Source organism: Balaenoptera physalus (assembly GCF_965194825.1).
Source record: "Balaenoptera physalus genome assembly, chromosome: 3".
Taxonomy (NCBI): Eukaryota; Metazoa; Chordata; class Mammalia; order Artiodactyla; family Balaenopteridae; genus Balaenoptera; species Balaenoptera physalus.
In genome coordinates, this window is record NC_138890.1 from 123,722,125 (window position 1) to 123,732,436 (window position 10,312).

General features: G+C 35.5%; 1 long non-coding RNA gene across 1 annotated transcript in view; it reads right to left on the reverse strand.

Annotated features, from left to right (window-relative positions):
* The window catches only part of LOC309658607, a 47,520-nt gene that overhangs the window by 19,372 nt on the left and 17,836 nt on the right, over nucleotides 1-10,312 (reverse strand). Inside the window, exon 2 of the long non-coding RNA XR_014262312.1 lies at nucleotides 1-10,093. This exon is cut by the window's left edge and continues 19,372 nt beyond it. This is a non-coding gene — a long non-coding RNA (uncharacterized lncRNA). The remainder of the gene's footprint in view (nucleotides 10,094-10,312) is intronic.

The window sequence follows — 10,312 nt, forward strand, 5'->3', positions numbered from 1 at the left end:
TTACGAACTTTTTGGCCAACCCAATAGAAGCCCAGAGTGTCTTTCATTTATCATTATTATAGAATATCAGAAACCCACAGATTAAGATTAGAATAATCTTAAATTTTATCATCATCTCTATGTGTTATTCTGACTTTACTCTGACTCTCAATACAAATCTAAAAAGATACAGGGGAACTTCTTGGCCAATTTTTGGTTGAAAGTCTATAATCAAAGGATAAGGAGAATGCTGAAGTTTCAAATGCTACTTTTGTCTGGAAATCAAGCTTTTGAACTCTGCTTCCAGCTGGGCCAGAGAGATAGAGTTCAGAAGCCCAAGCTCTGTCCAGAGTAGGGATACTTGTAAGAGAACTTCTCTCCATGGAGATGGATCACAAGAACCTATTTCCTCAGGTTTACAGTAAAGACCTAGATATGACTCAATGTCCTATTTAATAGTGAAAAATTGGAAGTTTTTCTTTTGGTACTAGGAATATGACAAAGTATCCTGCTGTCTTCACTTCTATGCAACATTGATCCTACCCAGTGAATCAAGAAATTTTAAGAGAACATAAGAATTTGAAGGAAGAAAAACTGTCACTATTTGCCAATGATAGGATCAAGCATATAGAAAATCCAAAATCATCCTGTGTAAATCTTCAAATAATACGCTAATTTAGCAAGGTCACTGGATACAAAATTCAATATACAAAAGTCAACTGTTTTTTTTTTGTATACCAGCAACAATTAGAAAACAAAATTTTTTTAAAGAATTAATTTACCCATAGCATCAAAAATGTCAGCTGAGAACCAAGGAGTAAATCTTATCAAAGGTGTGTAAGACCTCTAGATAAGAAATTATAAAACTTTATTGGGAAATATTAAGACCTAAATAAACAAGAGACCTATCATGTAAATAATTTGGAAGATTTTGAAAAGATGTCAATTCTCCCCATATTGACTTATAAATGCATTGCAATCGTAGTAAAAATCCTAGTGCACTTAAGTGTGTGTGTGTGTGTGTATGTGCTTGCTTTTTAACTTGACAACTTCTTAAATTTATTTAGAAATGCATATAATATGAAAACACTAAGAATAACAGTGATACACTTTAAGAAAAAAGAACAATGTGGAAGAACATGTTTTATGGGATGTCGAAAAATATTATAAAGCTGTAACGATAATTGGCAGAGTAATAGGCAAATAGATGATGGAACGAAATAGAGAGCTCAGAAAAAGACCCATGAAATAAATGTACGCTAGATTTATGAGCGAACTGGCACCAAGGATCAGTGGGAAAAGATGAACTTCATAATAAATAGTTCCAGGACAAATATCTGTTTGAAAAGGTATTTAAATGAACACCTACTTCATGCCATATACAAAGATCAATTTCAGCTGGATAAAAAAGCTAAATATGAAAGCCAAATTGGGGCTTCCCTGGTGGCGCAGTGGTTGAGAATCTGCCTGCCAATGCAGGGGACACGGGTTCGAGCCCTGGTCTGGGAAGATCCCACATGCCGCGGAGCAACTAGGCCCGTGAGCCACAACTACTGAGCCTGCGCATCTGGAGCCTGTGCTCCGCAACAAAGAGAGGCCGCGATAGTGAGAGGCCCGCGCACCGCGATGAAGAGTGGCCCCTGCTTGCCGCAACTGGAGAAAGCCCTCACACAGAAACGAAGACCCAACGCAGCCATAAATAAATAAATAAATAAAGGAGTTCCTTAAAAATAAATAAATAAATAAATACAAATCCCTGGGCCCTAATCCAGATTTGGGTTCTGTAAATCAGAGATAAGACTAGAGTATGTGGGTCTGTTACAAGAGTGTTAAAAAAAAAAAAAAAGAAAGAAAGAAAGTCAAATATATAAAACCTTCAGAAGAAACTATATGAAAATTGCCCTTCAACCCTGAGGTTTAAAAAGATTCTCTTTTTATGTAACAACTTTATTATGTTATAAATAACATACCATAAAAATCATTCTTTTAAAGTGTACAAGTCAGTGACTTTTAGTATATTCACAGAGTTGTGCAACCACCACCGCTAACCAATTTTAGAATATTTTCAACTCCTAACCCCTAAAATCCTCTTCACCCTTTACCCATTACTCTTCCTCCCAGCCCCTGGTAGCCAATAGTCTACTTTCTGTCTCTGTGAATTTGACTATTCTGAACATCTCATTTAAAAGGAATCATACAATATTTGGTCTTTTGTGACTGTCTTCTTTCACTTAGTATAATGTTTTTAAGGTTCATCCACATTGCAGTACGTATGTATCAGTAATTAATGCCTTGTTATGAATGAATAATATTCCATTGTTTGGATATACCACATTTTGTTTATTCATTCATCAGGTGATGGAGATTTGGGTTGTTTCCATTTTTTGGCTATAATGAATAATACTTCAATGAACATTCATGTGCAAATTTTTTTGTGGACATATTTTCATTTCTCTTGTGTGTTCATTACCTAGGAGTGGAATTGTTGTGTTATATGATATTACTATGTTTAACATTTGGAAGAACTGCCCAACTGTTTTCCATGGTGGCTACATCATTTTACATCCCCACCAAAAATATATGAGGGTTTCATTTCCTCCACAAATCTGTCAACACTTGATATTGTCTATCTTTTTATTTTAGCCATCTTAGTGATTGTGGAGTGCTTTCCCCTTATGGTTTTGATTTGCATTTTTCTAATAACTAATGATGTTGAATATATTTTCATGTGCTTATTGGCTATTTTTATATCTTCTTTGGACAAATGTCTTATTCAAATTCCTTGTCCATATTTTTAATTGGCTTGTCTTTATTATTGACTTGTAAGAGTCCTTTATGCATTCTGGATATAAGTTTTTAATCAAATATATGATTTTCAAATATTTGCTCCCATTCTGTGGGTTGTCTTCCACTTTCACGATGGCTTCCATTGAAGCATGAAAGTTTTTAATTTGGATGAAGTTTAATTTATACATTTTTTCTTTTGTCATTTGTGCTCTTGGTGTTGTATCTAAGAAACCACTGCCTAAGCGAAGGTCATAAAGATGTACTCTAAGGCTTTCTTCTGAGAGTTTTATAGTTTTAGCTCTTTCACTTAGAACTGTGATTTATTTTTAGTTCATTTTTGTGTGTGGTGTGAGATAGAGACTCAAATTCATTCTTTTGAATGTGGATATCCAGTTTCCTGGCACCATTTGTTGAAAAGACTGTTCTTTCTCCAATAATTGGTCTTGACGCCCTTGCTGAAACTCAATTGACCATAAATGTAAGGATCTATTTCTGCACTCAATTCTATTACAGTGATCTATATATCTATTCTTATGACAATACTACACTGTCTCAATTATTATAGCTTTATAGTAAGTGTTGAAATTGAGAAGTGTGATATCTCCAACTGTGTTCTTCTTTTTCAAGATTGTTTGGCAATTTTTGGTTTCTTGTAATTCCATATGAATTTTAGGATAAGTTTGTCAATTACTGCAAAAAATGCAACTTAAATTTTGATAGGGATTACATTGAATGTGTAGATCAGTTTAGAAAGTATTGCCATCTTAACAATATTAAGTCTTTCAATCCATGAACATGGAATATCTTTCCATTTATTTATGTCTTTTTAATTTCTTTTAATAAAGTTTTATAGGTATGCATCTTGTCTTTCTTTTGTTAAATCTATTCTTAAGAACTTTATTTTTATTTTTTGGTAGTATTGCTCATAAAATTGTTTTATTAACTTCATATTCAGATTTTTCATTGGTAGTGTTAGAAAAAAATTGTTTTAATATATTGATCATATCCTGCAATCTTGCTGAACTCATTTATTAGTTCTGTTAGTTTTCAGAGTATTCTTTAGGATTTTCTATATATAAGATCCTTTGTGAATAGAGACAATTTTACTTCTTTCTTTCCAATCTAGATGTTTTCACTTCTTTTTCTTGCCTAATTTCCCTGGTTAGAACCTCCAATGTTGAATAGAAATGGCAAGAAGAGACATCCTTGTCTTATTCCTGGTCTTAAGGAGAAAGCATTCAGTCTTTAAACACTAAGTATGATGTTAGCTATGGGTTTTTATAGGTGTCCTGTATCAGGTTGAGGAATTATTCTTTTATCTTTAGTTTGTTGGGGATCTATGGAAAAAAATTTTAAAGTAAACAGAAATTTTAGTAGAGTGGAAGATTGATCAATTTGGCCTAGTTAAAATTAAAACTTGTGCTCACTGAAATACATCACAAAAAAAGTGAAAAGAAGAATCATGGAGTTGAAGAACTCTGAAACATATATTAACTAAAACATAGCGATTTTTTTCAGAATATATAAGGAACACCTATAATTCAATCAGAAAAGTGTAGACAACTCAATAGAAAAATGGTCAAATGACTTAAATAGGCACTTCACTAAAGAAGAAGTCCAAATAGCCAGTAACCCAGTGAAAAGGTGCCAAACATTAGGAAAATAAAAATTTAAGTCATGATAAGACACTCCTACTCATCCATTAAATTGGGAAAAAATAAAAGTCTGACAATACTTAACATGGGCAATGATATAAGCATCAGGAACTATTCTACTGGTAGGAGTGTAAATTGTTACAGCAACATTAGAAAACTGTCATTATCTGGTGAAGCTGAATGTATGTAAACACTATGATTTAGCAATTTCATAGTTTCAAATTTTGAAATTTAGCAATTTCACTCATACATATATACTTTAAAGATATGTTTGCTTATGTATACCAGGATTCACATTATAAAATGCCCATAGAGTACACTGAAAACCCTAAAACATTAATGAAAGAAATTGAAGAAGACACAAATAAATGGAAAGATATTCCATGTTCATGGATTGAAAGAGTTAATATTGTTAAAAATTTCCATACTACCCAAAGCAATCTACAGATTCAATGCAATCCCTATCAAAATTCCAATAATACTTTTCACAGAAATACAACAAACAATCTTAAAGTTTGTATGGAACCCCAAAAGACCACACTAGCCAAAGCAATATTAAGAAAGTGAAGCTGGAGGCATCATGCTGCCTGATTTTGAACTATATTACAAAGCTATAGTAATCAAAACAGAAAGGTATTGGCATAAAAACAGACATAAATCAATGAAACAGAATAGAGAGCTCAAAAATAAACCCACCCATATATGGTCAGTTAATTTGACAAAGAAACTAAGAATATACAATGGGGAAAAAACAGTCTCTTCGATAAATGGTGTTGGAAAAAACTGACAGCCACATGCAAAAGAATGAAACTGGCCTACTATCTTACACCATACACAAAAGTTAACTCAAAATGGAGGAAGGACTTGAACATAAGACCTAAAACCATAAAACTCCTAGAAGAAAACATAGGTGGTAAACTACTTGACATAGGTCTTGGTGATAATTTTTTTAATTTGATACCAAAAGCAACAAAAGCAAAAATAAACAAGTGAAACTATATAAAACTAAAAAGATTCTGCAGAGCAAAGGTAACCATTCACAAAATGAAAAGGCAACCTACAGAATGGCAGAAAAATATTTGTAAATCATATATATGATAAGGGGTTAATATTCAAAATACAAAGAAATCATACAATTTAATAGCAAAAAAAAACCAACCTGATTTAAAAAATGGGCAGAAGATCAGAATAGACAGTTTTCCAAAGAAGACATACAAATGGCCAACAAGTACATGAAAAGATGCTCAACATCACTAATCATCAGGGAAATGCAAATCAAAACTAAAATGAGCTATCACCTCACAACTGTTAGAATGGTTATGATCAAAAAGACAATAAATAACAAGTGTTGGTGAGGATGTGAAGAAAAGGGAACCCTAGTGCACTGTAGGTGAGAATGTAAACTGGTGCAGCCACTATGGAAAACAGTATGGAGTTTCCTTAAGAAATTAAAAATACAGCTACCATATGCTCCAGCACTTCCACTTCAGGGTATTCATTTTATCTGAAGAAAACAAAAACAATAATTTGAAAAGATATATGCCCCCCCCATCATGTTCACTGCAGCATTAATTACAAGATCAAAGATATGGAAATAACCTAAGTGTCCATCAATGGATAAATGGATAAAGAAAATGTGGTATACATACAATAGAATATTATTCAGACATTAAAAGAATGAAATCACAATTTGGGACAACATGGATAGACTTTGAGGGCATTATGTTAAGTAAAATGGCAGACAGAGAAAGACAAATACTATACACCTTAAAAGTTCCCATCACAAGAAAAAAAATTTCTAACTGTATAAGGTTGTGGACATTAACTAGACTTAATTGCCGTGATCACTTCAAAATGTATACAAATATTGAATCATTATGTTGTACACCTGAAACTAATTAATGATATATGTCAACTATACCTCAATAAAAATATGCTTATAATAATATTGCTTATAATTACCTACTCTCTGAAAGAACCCCCATGCCCACCATTAGCAGAGTAGATACATAAAACGTTTATGTTCTCACAATGCGATACTACATCAAAACAGATTTGAATACACTACAGATGTGTATACAAAATTTACAATGTATGTGCAGGAAAAAGCAAGTCATAAAATAGTAATTACGGTATTATTCTATTCACATATAGTTCAAGAACAGGCAGCACTAATCTAATTTTTAAGGATGTATACACAGGTGGTAAAAAAAAATGCAGAGAAAGAAAAAGTACTACAGAGATCAGGGTCATAGTTACCTTAAGATGCCATAAGGCACCTTATGAGGACATAGTGAAGTCAGAGCAGTAAAGGATGTAAGGGAAATTTTGTGGTTTCAGCAATTGACTTGATGGAGTTATATGGCTATTTGTTTTATAGACAAATGTTAAAAAATCTTTTATAGACAAAAGTACCTATAATCTTACACAATCTTCTGCATATCATATTTTATAATAAAGCTGTTTAAGCCAATAAACAAACACATTGCTTTTCCTTGATTAGCTAATCCTGCCTTTTATCAGAGATAGATGTTTGCAAAAACTAAAGTTTTTTAAAATGATAATCTTACACTGTTTTTGTTGGAAAGCAAATCAAACCTAGCTGTTCTATCTGAAGTGGGGAATGGGAGGCCTGGATCACGGTTCACTCAAATCCCTCCCTTGGACATCCCTTCCCTCAACCCAGTAACTCCTTCATGAAATCCTAGATCTCCAGGGCATGAACAGTTTGGAAACCACTATTAAAGACTTGGGGCAGGAAAAAACCTTGGATGTCATCTAACTTAAGCTCCTCATTTTACAGAGAAGGCTTTATGACATGCCCAAGGTCAATCAGCTGGTTAATGGCAGAACTGGCTTAAAACCCAGATTTGATTATTAGTAGTGTATTTATTTTCATGGCTTAGTTTTTCAATGAAGTTACATTAAGAATCACTCATCTGTAGTTTCTTATATGTCTTTCAGAATTTTTCTTATGGCAACTAGTTCTATTAGCAAAGCATTAGCAATAAACCAAAGCACAGGCTACAATTCTATGGGGATGTGTGTTTGTGTGTGTGTGTGTGCGTTATATTAATAAATACAAATCTACACTATATATCGTATATGTACTAATAAATGTATGTTATAATGCATATTTATGTATATATATTCTAAAAAAATAAGGCCACTGTATAAAGTTAAAATCAGTTGGGCCACTTTAACTTAAATGAGAAAAGCAAGCAAGGGGAATTATTTGTTACAGGGTAGGTGAAAATCAGCTGTGTTTCTTCTCCACTAAGTCAAGTCAAGATGAAGGGGGTTGAACAGAGCAGGATGAGAGATTTAAAACATTATTACAAGAATTTCTTTGTACTGTGAGAGTTAAATGTGTAAGTAAAATGTATTAATTCTCTTATGGAGAAGATTCTAAAATTCTTTCTTCTGATAGTATATAAAATAGGAGAGCTTTCTATGGGACTTTCATAGTAACTGGAAAGACTAAACGTTTTCTTCAGTGGCATTTTATGCATAACAATACAAGATTCAGGCTGTCATAAGGATATGGCCACAGGGCCAACCAACCGTACCCTATTTCCAGCCTTGTGTGGCAGCCAAGGAAATGCACTGTCCATATCTGCCTTCAAGAAAGAACTTGCCAGTCCGTTGTGATCAGTAACATTGGAGCCAAGGACATGCTCTTCCTGGGCAGTCTCTAGCTAATGTCTCAGCACAGCAGAGGTACCAGGGCACCATTTCCGACAATGTAGGATGGCTCCATGGTACTTTTTGTGCCACAGCCCCCAGTGGACTGGCCAAGACTCTGTAGAGCTGCAGTGCAGTCTGAAGTTCCTCCTACCTAACTCTCCTTCTCTCCCCTTCTCCTTTTATAGGTAGCAGACCTACACCATGATCTAAAGGTTTTCCTTGCTTAATATTTCTCCTTCTTTCTTTTATCTTTCATGAGCATTACCTGCAATAAATCTCTGTACTTTGAATTCTATCCCAGGGGACTCAAGTGACATAGAGGAGCAGAGAAGCTTTGATTACTTCAGTCTCTACTCTTTTCTTTCCTAAGGACACTGTCACATGCAGGTACAGAAAAGAAGAAAGCTGTTTTGCTTCATCACAGTATATGAGGCTTAGAAAAAAACAAAAAAATATATTTTTAATACCAGTCTAGGAAAAATTATGCCTAGAAAATGGTTCCTTCCCAGAAAGTTTTTAAAAGGGCTCCTTTCCATACCACCCCACCCATACTTTCCCTTCATAAAATTTAGAGAAAAAAAGAAGGAAAGGAGAACAGAGAATTTTGGGGAGAAGAAACAATAGGGTGGGATGGGTGGAGTGGCTCCTGTGGAAGGGTGTTGAAGAAGACCTCTGGATTTGCTCCTGCTGGCCTCCTGGCCCTCGCACTCCCATTGTATCCAGTTGTCACTACCTGTACAATTCCATCAGCATACTTTTTCTTCCCGAGATACCCTTTACCCTAGAGAAACAGCAGAGAAGTCCCATTGCTGAGGTAATCAAGACTCATTGATGCTTTTTTTTTTTTTTCAGAGGGATGGGACCACATTCCTCTTCCTCCTCATGCTGCCTTTGACAACGGTTACACCTTAGTTAGACTCACCTTATGCAGAGCTTCCTCCTAACAAGCATGTTTCTGGTTCCCTGTCTGATTCCTTGCCTCTGCACTATCCCTGGAAATGTGCTTGCCCTTCTGGTCCACTGTTTTGGTAGCTTTAATATGTGCCACACTCCCCTGCCTGTGGGATGATGTTGACAGGCAGCCTCTAAGGTTAGAATTTGACAAATGAAGAGTCATTCACCTCTGTGTGCTTGCCTAGACAATCATCAGGTTAGGATAAGCACTGAAAAATCATCTCAATTGACAAGGTCCAATTCAAACCCCACCAATAATCACCCTAAAAGTGATTATGTTTCACACAGAAGACAGAAAACACTATAAGTGACTATTTGTTTGCCAATTATTCAAAAGACTATTCATTTGTCAATTATTCCTTCCAGTAACTCAATTCTGGCTCCATTGATCCCACTCTGTCTTGAATATGAATAGTCTATTTTGGGTCCCACTCACTTGCCTGTCTCAACTTCCTGACTTGTATTGTTCACTTCTTTGCATAGGAAACCCTTGAGCATTAAGGTTTATGATCCTAGGAGCTGCAGATTTGAACGCTCATGACCTACTTACCCATGGCTACCCTTAGTTCTACTTGCAGATATCTTGAACTGAGAATTAGCCCCAGTTGTGGCTTTTTCTCTGGTGCCAAAGGAATTGGTAAAAGGGAGCCCATGTGGAAAAACAATGCAACAGTTATATCTTATTTTGCTTGCAAAAAAATACTTAAAATTTTTCTATTCCTGTGGATCTTTGAAACTCCTCACACTCCTGTCCCCCAGTATACCACACATGCACTCGCACACACACACACCTCGGGCACTCTACTCTCAAAGCTCCCCATACCCACACCTCTATGGCTCAGTGTTTTTTCTCTTCTATGTGAAACATAATCACTTTTAGGGTGATTATTCTGGTCTTGTTGTCTTATGCATCATTGTACCCAAGTGCCTATCTTAACAGAAGAATCATAGTAGACATCAAATAATTCAAGGAGAAAGGAAGAGAGGGAGGGGCTAAATGAATCTAGGGTCCATTTAAGTTTAAGATATACCTATATGGGGCTTCCCTGGTGGTGCAGTGGTTGAGAATCTGCCTGCTAATGCAGGGGACACGGGTTCGAGCCCTGGTCTGGGAAGATCCCACATGCCGCGGAGCAACTAGGCCCGTGAGCCACAAATACTGAGCCTGCGCGTCTGGAGCCTGTGCTCCGCAACAAGAGAGGCCATGATAGAGGCCCGCGCACCACGATGAAGAGTGGCCCCCTCTTGCC